Below are 12,373 nucleotides of genomic sequence, written 5' to 3'. Positions count from 1 at the left end.
ATAACATTTATATGGAAGAGCAAAAGGCCAAGAAATAGCCAGTGTACTCCTAAAGAAAAATAAATTGAAGGAAGGTGTCTGTAAATACCCCAACAGATATTAAGACTTATAAAGCTCTTACTATATCATTACATATTTGGACAGTGGGGACATGGACAGGAATAGTCAAAGTGGCCAGTGGAGCAGAATAGTCATGGAAACACACTGCTATAGAGGGTCCTTGACGTGTGATGGAAATTGCACTGCAGAGTGATGGGGAAAGCATTCAAAACAAACAGAAAGTTCTGGGACAATTGGTTGTCCATATAGAAAAAATTATATTGAATTGGAAGCCACATCCTACACAAAAATCAGTTCCACGTGGTTTAAAAACAGATATAATAGACAAAACTTAAATTGACTAAACTTGTAGAATATTTTTCTGACCTCACAAAATGTTTTAGATATGACAGAAAAATTGCTAACCATAAAAATCCTGATAAATTCAGTGATATTAAAACTAAAACCTTTTATAAAAGGATGCTAGAAAGAAAGTGAAAATACAGCTTCTAAAATTAGCAAAGATATTTGTAATCCATATAACTGATAAAGGATTGATATCCAGGATAGAAAGAACTCTAAAAGAATCAGCAGGAAAATTGACAGACAACCCAATAGAAAGATGAGCGAAAGACATGAGTAGGCATCTCACACAGATACTGAATGGATACACAACCTCATTAGTCATCAAGGAAGTGCAAATGACATCTGGAGTGACATCATTTTATACACACTGGATTGAAAAGAAATTAAATGTTTGCCAATGCCAAAGGTTGATGAGGATTTGGAGCCAGGGACATTTGTCTAGACATTAGGATGTTGAACACTTGTATTCCTTTTAACCTAGCAATTCCACTTTTAGGAATGTACCCTAGTGAAACCCTTGAACAAATATGCTAGAGATCATATATGAGTGTTCAAGCAGCGCTATTCATAACAGCAAAAAAAATTAGCAATAACCAAATACCCGAAATGTTCCTTGACCTGGGGATAAATAAATTGTGACATACATGCATAATGAACACCAATATCAGTGAAAATTAATAAACTAGTGTTTTGTACAACAAGATGTGTGAAACTTAAAACCATAATTTTGAATGGAAAGAAAGTCCCTAAATATAGCATTCAGTAACTTCGTATGGCTTTAAGGGGAAGAAGGACGTTAAGATAAGAGGAATATGCAGATAGGTGCAACAGTGTTAATAACATACTAGTTCTTAAATTGAACAGTGAGTTCTCTGGGGTTCATTTCACTATGAAGCTTAATAAGATAAATATAGTATATGTATATAGTCTAATATATATCTCATATTACATGACAAAAATGTAAAAGTACTTGGCAGGAATATTTCCATTTTAGAAATGTAATGAAATTCTATACATTCTAAGTCAGCTTAACATTGTGAGTAGCCGGATTTTGTGGTAGTTATTTCAGAAAATTCTAGTATCCCTTAGAACCTTATGATCCTGGAGAGCCATCTACTGGAGAGTTGCTGCACATCCTCAAGACACTTTTAATATTTTCTTTCTGGCTTTTAAGTTTTGCACCCAATTTGATGCCCAAGTTTTAAAAAAAATCTGGAAATAAAAGCAGTGTCATTTCTAGGGCTTCAGTCACTTTATAGGTAGAAACAATGGCTTTTGATTATTATTGGCGCAAGAGTTCCCAGGAAAATGTATGCCTACAAATGTTTCTTCATTAAGAAAGATACCACTGGGATGTGTCAGAGCCATTCCCTTCATAGAAGTGGGAGAAAGACTAATATGTGCTCAGCCCATGTCTGGTGAAGCTACCCTGTTTCTTTTCATGGCATGCTTCTTCTTTTTCACATGGGCTAATTTTTTTTTTCTTTCTTTTTTTGAGACGGAGTCTTGCTCTGTCGCCCAGGATGGAGTGCAGTGGCATGATCTCAGCTCACTGCAACCTCAGCCTCCCGGGTTCAAGTGATTCTCCTGCATCAGTCTCCCAAGTAGCTGGGACTAAGGGTGCGCACCACCACGTCCGTCTAAATTTTGTAATTTTAGTAAAGGCAGTTTTTCACCACGTTAGCCAAGATGGTCTTGATCTCCTGACCTCGTGATTCACTTGCCTTGGCCTCCCAAAGTGCTGGGATTACAGCCGTGAGCCTCTGCACCTGGCCTCCAATTTGTTTACCTTAGATTTAATTTTAAACTTAGTAAAGGGAAGAAAAAGTCACTAAAAGAGAAATTTGACGTGTAAAACTCATGAATAAGTAGACAAAAGATGATGATTCAAACTAATCATTGCTATTCCAAAAAGGCAGAAAATACAGGTGAGACCCTATTCTCCTTGAAAGTCAAGAATAGACAGTAGATGTTGGGGAACAGGTGTTCCTGCTCTGGTTCTTCCTGCCGTCATTGTTGGGATGACACATTCTAAACCAAGGCTTTTTCTCTCTTTGATGCCTTAGTAACAGCCTGGAAGTGCTAGCTGCTTCTGTATCTTCTGGAGGCCTAAATAAGTCAAAGCTGTGATAAAAATGCAGTGAGAGAAACGGAGCACCTTTGGTGGGAACTGCCTATTAAACAACACATGTTTGTAGCAGAGTCAGGTTACTCAAATTACTCAGGGTCATAGGGCAAAATTTCTCCCATATAGTTTATTGATTTTGTTGAGAGTTAATCTATGACTCTGGTCCCGAACAAAGTGAAAACTCTCGATTTTGGTAACCCTAGACAGAAATATTTGCAATGAATAAAGAAAACAGGTCTGATCTGGAGAGGCAAAAGTTCTAGGTTTGCACAAGCTCATTTAAGCCTCTGCTGTGATATTTGAGCATCCAAGGTGGTTTTTTTTTTCACCGACCAAGTAGCCTGTAAGTAAAACAAAACTTATAAACTTTGTTCCCTATTAGCTAACAATGTAAGTTTGGAGAATAAAGCCTGAAAAACCGTTTGAGTCTCTTGGAAGGAAAGCCCCATGTAAGTACAAAGTATTGTCGTGAGCTTTGAACAGCTGTTAAGAGATTGTCAGAGATCTGCCAGACAGATAAAGTTGGCTTAGAGAGCGTACCGTGTAGACACATTTTGTCTGCCTGCCACTTGCAACAGGACATTTCTCTATTTGAGCTGTGGACGCACTGTTTAATATCACTAAGCATCTCTTGGCCATGTGGCACTGTTCTCTGACATTTCTGTTTAACGTTTCTTAGTTTTATTCTTAACTGTTTCAGTTCACCTCAAGTACAGCAGTCAGAAATTGAACTATGTCCCAGTCCCTCTTGCATGCTGAACCATCTACTGTCGGAACACCTAAGTTAGGGTTTTGGCTGACATCTCATCCAGGTTTTTCGCTATTGTTAAGTGTCGGAATTCTTGATGGTGGACATGCTAGCAGGAGCAACAGATTAATCCCAAGTGACTTGATCTCGGTAAGGATGCTATGGAAAAATCCATCAGCTCCATGGCAAGGAGCCCATCATTCCTGCCTGTGCATGCTGGACTCAGTGGAACATGTCTTCTAAGGAGATGCTGGTTCAACAAGAGTGAAAAGGGAATTTTTCATAATGTGGGTTATGTGTTTGGGAGTGGAAACAGTGCAGTTTGTTGGGAGGATTTTGGCTGTGAAGAGAGATGGTTACTTAGAAACCATTCTTCCTGCCCCTTTGCTGCTAGGGTCGCTGTTAGTGTTTGGTGTTATGACATAATCAGTGCCACAGCAACTTGTGAAAAAGAAGTGTCAGTTACGAGGATGAACTTTCCAATTCTAGGTAACTTGACTAGAAGGAACTTTTCAGGCTGAACTCTCTGAACCTTCCTTTCCTGGATTGCAATGTTTTTAGAGATTGTCAGAACAAATATAACTTTACGTCTTTGAGCATTATTACTGGTTATTGACATAGGATATATATCTGCTCTGCATAGTAAATCAAGATTAATTCTTTCTTTCTTTCTTCTTTCTTTCTTTCTTTTCCTTTCCTTTTCTTTTTCTTTTTTTTCTTTTTTTTTTTGACATGGAGTCTTACTCTGTCGCCCAGGCTGGAGTGCAGTGGCTTGATCTCGGCTCACTGCAAGCTCCGCCTCCTGGGTTCAAGTGATTCTCCTGCCTTAGCTTCTCAAGTGGCTGGGACTACAGGCATGCACCACCATGCCTGGCTAATTTTCGTAGTTAGGGCAGAGATGGAGTTTTACCATGTCGGCCAGGATGGTCTCAATCTCCTGAACTCGTGATCCACCCGCTTTGGCCTCCCAAAGTGTTGGGATTATAGGCGTGAGCCACCATGTCTAGCCCAATTGTTTCTTTTTAGAGGTTCAGTTTTCTTTCTCTATGCTATTTCTATTTGGAATAATTGTGTGTATGTGTCTTTTACCTTGACCTCATGCTTATTTGAAGTTCAGATGAATGAAAATAAAATTCGGGGTTTATTTAAACAAAATTGCAAAACTTAAGCATTACCCTCTAACCTTTAAATATAACTTGGTAGTGTTATTTGATTGAGTTCTTTAATTTTAGTTCTTGGGCCAGGGATCCTGTTATTTTTGGCATAGTTTTATTTGCTGAACGTTTATGGCATGTCATGGTTTGTTGTGTTCAGAGATGTTCATGATGTCATTATTTATCTTGGGTGTAACTAATTGAAAGACTGGCTGAAATACAGATGACTTTCTCTTCAGTTTTTATGAATGGAAGATGAACTCTGGTTTGTTTTACGCCTGTTGGTCTTCTATGTTGCCTTTGTGGTTGCAAGAGTATTCAGAGGAATGTGTTACTGATTGTTTATTAAGTGTTACTCTGTGATTCCTTAGATCTGGGTTTAAAAAACTGCATCTATCTCATTGTTTATGCATTTTTTCATGTATTCATTCATTCATTCATTCTTTCAGAAAATACTTATTGAGCGCTATTGATTGCCAAGTACTTACTAGTCACTGGTGATACAACAGGGGACAAGACCATCTTTCCTTTATTGGATAGTTTTCTACCTTTCTGGTTCAAGTTACTATAACATATATTAGTTTGCTAATTTGAAGAAGGGTGATAATACCTTTTTGTTACTGATCTGTAATAGTAGTCAGGTTCTGTTGGTAATTGAAGCAGGGTACAGGTGACATACAACTGAAGATGTTTAATGGCTATAAAATAATTGTAGGCTCCTAAAAAGAACATTTTCTGGCAGAAAAAGATTATGAGAGAATAAGGTAGACTAAAAGAGAAACCTCATTCTAATAAGGTTGACTTCCTTCTATCTTCTCCACGCAGTTACCAAAACTTTCTTTTTCTATAGCTGTCTTCTCAGGCTAGCTCTATGATTTTGTAAATATTAAAAGGACAAATAGTAAATCTTATAAGTTGCTTTGTGCTGAAGGGTGAAGTTGGTAGTACAAGGAGAAAGCTTTCCTGTTGCATCCCGCATGTAAATCAGAGACCTTCCTTACTTTCCCATAATATAAATTGTATACTACTCAATAAGAAGTTTCTAGAGAGAGTACTCCTCGGTTTTATTGTCTGACACAGAGGAAGGCATCTCATGTTGGACATTTCAGGGCAGAGAGAAGGAGAAGGAAGTCTCTGCCAATGTGAGTGAGTGTGGGAGAGTTTATGAGACATGTTGACCCTAGCAGCATCCTCCAAGTCACATTATAAAGGTACCAGCCTTCTTGTTGGGCTAGGCTTGCTTACCTGCAACCCTCTCTTTGGGATAGATAATAGGTTGGAGTAAAGTGACTTTTGAGGTTCCTTTCATTTTTTATAATTCTATACTTTAAAGAGAAGAGATTGGCTGAAGGTGTTGGGGACCAAGTAGAAGTTGTCTTTGGTGGATGGTAGTGGTCAGAGAACAGTGATCCTGGGAGATCAGGATTGTATAGTTACAATTGTTTTATCAATACAAACCTCTTAGGTTTGTGGGGAGCAAAGGACACTAACATTAATTTTATAATGCTTCAAAAATAAATAAATGGGGTCAGACACAGTGGCTCACAGCTGTAATCCAGCACTTTGGGAGGATCACTTGAACCCAGGAGGCTGAGGCTGTAGTGAGCCATGTGCACATTACTGCACTCCAGGTTGGGTGACAGAGCAAGACTCCATCTCAAAAAAAAAAAAAAAAAAAATAGTGATCTTTTTAGACAGTTGCTGTCTATAGGAGGAAGGGCCACAAAGTCTTTAAATAGGGTTTTTTTTTTTTTTTTTTTTTTGGCAGGGAGAGGGACGGGGGCTTGGTTTTATGAATAATAGAAATTTATTTCCTCATAGTTCTGGAGGATAAGTCCAAGACTAAGGTGCCAGCATCTGGCAGGGGTCTTCTTGCTGCATCCTCATGTGGTGGAAGAGCAGAAGAGCATGAGCCCACTCCCATAGCCCTTTTTATAAGGGCACCAATCTATTAATTTACAAACTTGAATTTTGGAGGATGCATGCAGACCATAGCAGAGAGGATCCTTCCTGCCTCTTCCAGCTTCTAGTGGCTCAAGTATTCCTCAGCTTGTGGCTGTATCACTCCAGTGTCTGCCTCCCTCTCCACATAACTTTCTCTTTGTCTCTGTGTCTGTATCTCAAGTCTTTCTCTGCCTTACTTTTTTTTTGAGGTGGAGTTTTGATCTTGTTGCCCAGGCTGGAGTGTAATGGTGCGATCTCGGCTCACTGCAACCTGCACCTCCCAGGTTTAAGCAATTCTCCTGTGTCAGCCTCCCGTGTAGCTGGGATTGCAGGCATGCATCACCACGCCTAGCTAATTTTGTATTTTTAGTAGAGACAAGGTTTCTCCACATTGGTCAGTCTGGTCTTGAGCTCCTGACCTCAGGTGATCCACCTGCCTTGGCCTCCCAAAGTGCTGGGATTACAGGTGTGAGCCACAGTGCCTGACCTCCGCCTTACTCTTATAAGGACTTTTTGTCATTGTACTTAAGGTCCACCAAGATAATCCAAGACTATTTCATCCCCAAATCTTTAACTTACTTGTACTTGCAAAGATTCTTTTACCAAACGAGGTCACATTTGCAGGTTCTAGGGGCCCAGATGTGGGTTTATCTCTTTGGGGCCACCGTTCCACCCACTGCTATCTCCAAAACACATCTCAAGTCTGTCCACTTTTCCACCTTCACTGCACCACCGTGGTTCTTCTTTCCTGGGACTCCTGCCATCAACCTCTCTTGCTTTCCTTTCTCTACTCCATAACCCATTTTCCACACAGCCTGAGGGATATTTTAAAACCCTACCCCAAACCATGTATCCCTACCTAAGGCCCTCCAGTGCCTTCTCTTACCTGTGCAGAGCTGGTCTCCCGCTGAGAATTTACATCTTCACACAAAACATCACCACCTTGAGGTGAGCTCCCAGTGATTTTGAGCTCATGTGCTCATGCCGCTCTTCCACCACCCAGCCCAGCACGCCACCAGGTTTCATTTTATTCTCAGCATTTACCACAACTTGGAAGCATTTCTCTCTGTCTCTCTCTCTCCCATTCATTCACCCATCCCTCCTTCAACCCACCTACATACCCATCCATTTGTGAAATTAAAGAACAGAATTCTTCTTTGTGAGGAATATCTTTAGCATATTTTAAAACAATTTCATCACCTACCCTCCTCTCCACACCCTCTCCACCACTTTCTCTTCTATTAATGGTGGGTTATTCATGTCCATGGTCTCTGGGCTTTTCACGTCCTCACTGCTGTTTCCTATCATACTACCTGGCAGGGCAGGCAAAACAAATTGAGATTTTTTTCTGGTTAAAATCTCCAAACAAAGTTGTATATAAAAAGAAAAAACGCAAAGAATTTTAGAAGTGTCATTTTTACCTACGAAATGACTTGCTAGAGTTTCTATTTACGGATTGACTGTTACCTCATTGAAGGACAAAAGGTTAAGATTTTGGCAGTGAACTTCTTTAGCTGTCAGACCATTGCTTGGGCTGTGCAGCAGATGCATTTCCTTTTTAATCCCCACAGCTTGCTGCTGTTGCTTTCCTGCTCATCGCTTCTGTGAAAATCATTGTTCTTTTCCTTCTTCTCTGTTTTGATCTCTTTGTTTGAACTGTCTTCTGCTTTCGTTTCACCATTCTGATGGAAATCTAAGTGTTGTTTTGTGGAACAAGTCTCCCCCTTGATCCGTCCAGGCACTTGCATGCCCAATTTGTGACAGAATTCTCTCTCTGTTTTCATTTCTGCTGCTTGGAGACCTGATACCAATTTGTGAACAGTCGCATGTATGGTGCCGTCATCACCAATGTACTGCAGTAAGTGGATGTGATGCATCATGGTCCTACATGCAGGGCAGGTGGTGTTCTCTTGCAAATACTTTACCAGGCAACCCCTACAGAATGTGTGCAGACACTTGGTCACCCTGGTTGCATCAATGAGGTGCCCACTACACAGGTGGCAGGTGATGTGGGCCTTAGTGTTCCACAGCTTAATCCTTCTGGTCAACTTCTTTGGCTTTTCCTCTGGATATCTGTCTGCTTGTTTTTCTTTCTGCCTTGGCATGGAGGCCCCACATGATCACTCTGACTCACTGGTTCTGCCTCACTCTGCACTCTGGTTCACTTCTGGCCCTTGCTGTTTTTCCGTTTTCTAGCACAGAAACAGTCACTTTTGAGGGATGGCCAGGAGTCCCTGCTACATTGTGAAGCTGTGGTCTTGGTCTTGGGGGTACAGGCAGGGGCACTCCAGGAGAAGGAAGGGGTGCCATTCCTTCCGGATCCAGCCCCAAGAGGACGAGAGAAAACCTGTGAAGAATCTAAAATAAAGACATGGAAGTCCTCAGATAGTTTTAATGGTTCCTGATAGTTTTCCTCATAATCTAAATTTCTATCATTTTTCCTCTATCCAGCCTCCTTTTCAACTTCTCTTTAATTAGAGTCCCTGGTCCACCTTTATAATGACTCCTTCACACACAATCAATACCCTTTCTTACCCTCTCTCTATCCCTCACACTCTCAGTTGAACTCTTCTGGTAAAACTTGCTGCTGGTGAAGTCTCTGTGCCTACTCACCTCTCCACCCATGCCTGTACCCAAGCAGCTGAATGTGGCTTGAGAAAAACTCACAACCATCTTAACAGGTCTCACTTTAGATATATGATGTCACATCTGAAGTGGGCCTTGAGAGCTGCCTGGCAGTCCTGCCCCATTTCTCTCAGAATTTACTCGCCCACGACTATTTCACACTTTTTCTTCTCGCCTCAAACCACCAACATTTCTCTTTTCCTTTCCAGTTTTTTTTTTTTTTTGAGATGGAGTCTTACTCTGTCTCCCAGGCTGGAGTGCAGTGGCGCGATCTTGGCTCACTGCAAGCTCCGCCTCCCAGGTTCACGCCATTCTCCTGCCTCAGCCTCCAGGGTAGCCGGGACTACGGGCGGCCGCCACCTCACCCGGCTACTTTTTTTTATTTTTAGTAGAGACGGGGTTTCACCATGTTAGCCAGGATGGTCTCGATCTCCTAACCTCGTGATCCGCCTGTCTCGGCCTCCCAAAGTGCTGGGATTACAGGCATGAGCCACTGCGCCCGGCCCAGTTTTTTTATTTGACTGAGAATAACCTTCCTGCACTGTGCCTGTTTCTCTGCCTTTCCTTTTTCCTACCGTTGCAGGGAAGGTTGTATCCAAACAGGCCTGTGCACTGGATCCTGTCTTCTTTTAGTCATTATGAAGAAGCCAATCTGTCCACTATGTGCCAGGCTTATTTTTAAGTACCTTACAAATTAACTAATGAAATCCTTACAACAGCCTTGTGAGGTAGGAATAATGTCAGTTTTACAGATGAGGAGGTTGAGGCACAGCAAAATTCAGCAACATGTGCAAAATCACACAGTCATGATAAATTTGTGCGGCTTCCGAGTCTATGCATGCAGCCCTTGTATAATACCATGTCTCCCAGGATAGTCTCCCACAGCTGCTTCTGTCTTTCCTGCCTCATTGATTGCCCCTCTCGATGAGATCTGACACATTAACTTACAAGCAGGTTCTATTTTCTATATTCTATTTTAAGACCCTACTGTTGACCCTATGTCTCTCTCCAGCTGCACCCTATTTTCTCTGTTCTCCTTTTAGCCAAATTTCTGGTAAGAATTTTTTTGTTTGCTGTGTCTTCTGTTCTTATCTTTTTTTGAACCACTCCAACCTGGCCTTTGTCTGTGTCATTCCTCAGAAACAACTTTTGTCAAGGTCACCCGTGCCCTCCCAATGCCAAGCCAGAGGGACAGTCAGTCTCTTACTCGGACCCTTGGAGATGCTTTCTTCATTTGCCTTCCCTGGCACCACAGACTTCTTGGATTTTCTCCCACCCCGCTGGTTACTCCTGTTTCCCGTGTGGATCTTCCTCTGCTGGTCACCCTCTAAGTGGTGGCTTTCCCCAGGAATGTGGTCTGGACCATTTCCCTTTCTGTCTATACTCACCTTCTTGATAATCTCAGCCAGTCTCAAGGCTTTGAATATTATTAATAAGTTGGCAATTCCCAAACTTTTATCTCTAGCTTTGAAACTTCTCTAGACTTCTAACATTTCCTTGGATGCCATAGGCCATCACACAGTTGCCATATCTCAAATACAAATTCTTGCTTTGACTCTTTATCTTTTGGATCCCGTTTTCAGTCATGTGGGATCTTCCTTTTGCATCTCACATTGTAATTATCAGCAGGGTTCTACCTTGACATTACATCCCAGATCTGACTAGCTCTCTCCTCTTTCCAGATTGTACCCTAGTCCAAAGCACCATAATCTATTCCTGGTTTTTAAATGGACTCCTTATTAGCCTTCTTGCTTCATCTCTTGCTTTGATATAGCCTGTTCTCCATCCTGTTGCTAGAGTCATTCTTTAAAAATATAAGTCAGTACTACCTGTTCCCAAAAAACCTATTGAAATAAACAAAACACTCAAAAAAAAAAAAAAAAAAGTCAGAAAGTCAGATCTGGCCCCTGCCTGCTTCTTCCTACCTCATTTCCTGTATTTGCCCTGACCCTCCCAGCCCAGGCTTCTTTGCCATTCTTTGAACACAGCAAGGCCACAGCTGCCTAAGGATTAGGTCCTTCGCTATTTCCTCCACTGGGAATGCTCTTCCTGTAGATGTTGACCTAAATTAAACAAGAGAATTCATTATTTTGGTATGGCCTCTGTTCGAACTTTACCTTGTCAGGAAAGCTTTCTTTAATCTCCCTTTCTAAAATAGCAGTGCCTGGCATTTTCTATCTTCTTGCCAGTTTTAATGAGAGTGTAGAGTCACCTGTCTATTGGTATATCTGTTTGTTTGCTGTGAGTCTCGCTGAGTGGCATATGGGCTCCATAAAGGCAGAGGCATTATTGCTTTGTCCCTAGTGTCTGCAACAGCACCCATTGGGGGTTGATAAATATTTGTTGAATTTTTAGAATAGTGACAGATATTAATCCTACGAAGTTAAAGGACATATAAGAATAAAAAAAGATTGGCCGGGCGCAGTAGCTCAAGCCTGTAATTCCAACACTTTGGGAGGCCGAGATGGGCGGATCACGAGGTCAGGAGATCGAGACCATCCTGGCTAACACAGTGAAACCCCGTCTCTACTAAAAAATACAAAAAAAAAAAAAACCAAAACAAAACAAAACTAGCTGGGCAAGGTGGTGGGCGCCTGTAGTCCCAGCAGGCGGGAGAATGGCATAAACCCAGGAGGCAGAGCTTGCAGTGAGCTGACATCCAGCCACTGCACTCCAGCCTGGGCAACAGAGCGAGACTCCATCTCAAAAAAAAAAAAAGAATAAAAAAAGATTAAAGGTTGATTTTTTTTAAAATTTAGAAAACCTCTAAATGATAGAGGAAAGGTAGTGTGTGTGTAGAAAGTTGTGTAGAAGCAGAAAAGGAGAGTCTCAAAATTCTTGGGTGGCTCCAGTTGTTCTTCCTTCCTTCTTTTCTTCACTATGGGGGAGAATTACCTGTTGCAGTAACTGCTGTGCCGAGAATCAAGGGGAGAGACCAAAGGGAAGGCCTTCTGTGAACTTTGTGGGCACTTACCAGGGGCTTCAGGGGTGCATCCATGGTGAGGATGGGGCCTTGAAGTGTTGCTAGGAGATTAACATTGGTGAAACAAAATGAAATTGGGGATCTTATGTTCCTTAAACCCACTCCACTTGAAGCATTGAAAATGACAACTTGTGGTGAAGTGCCGTGGCTCATACCTATAATACTAGTATTGTGGGAGGTAGAGGGAGGAGGATTGCTTGAGCCCAGGAATTTGAGACTACGGTGAACCATGATCATGCCACCGCACTCCAGCCTGGGTGACAGAGCAAGACTCCGTATCAAAAAAAAAAAAAAAAAAATCAAGAAAATGGCAAATTGTGAATGTTAACTCTTACAATGAAGATAATGGGATAATGGTAATTTTTAATGTGTTGCCTTTCTGACCA

General features: G+C 41.5%; 1 protein-coding gene and 1 pseudogene across 1 annotated transcript in view; one reads left to right on the top strand and one right to left on the bottom strand.

The window, feature by feature from the left end:
* The window catches only part of ARMH4 (armadillo like helical domain containing 4), a 153,535-nt gene that overhangs the window by 47,105 nt on the left and 94,057 nt on the right, over positions 1 to 12,373 (top strand). The window lies entirely within an intron of this gene.
* LOC106999446 (polycomb group RING finger protein 3 pseudogene) lies at positions 7,829 to 8,520 on the bottom strand (annotated as a pseudogene).

Source organism: Macaca mulatta, chromosome 7 (genome assembly GCF_049350105.2).
Source record: "Macaca mulatta isolate MMU2019108-1 chromosome 7, T2T-MMU8v2.0, whole genome shotgun sequence".
NCBI classification, from domain to species: domain Eukaryota; kingdom Metazoa; phylum Chordata; class Mammalia; order Primates; family Cercopithecidae; genus Macaca; species Macaca mulatta.
The sequence above is the reverse complement of the archived record's forward strand: the minus strand, read 5'-3'. Positions and strand labels throughout refer to the sequence as shown.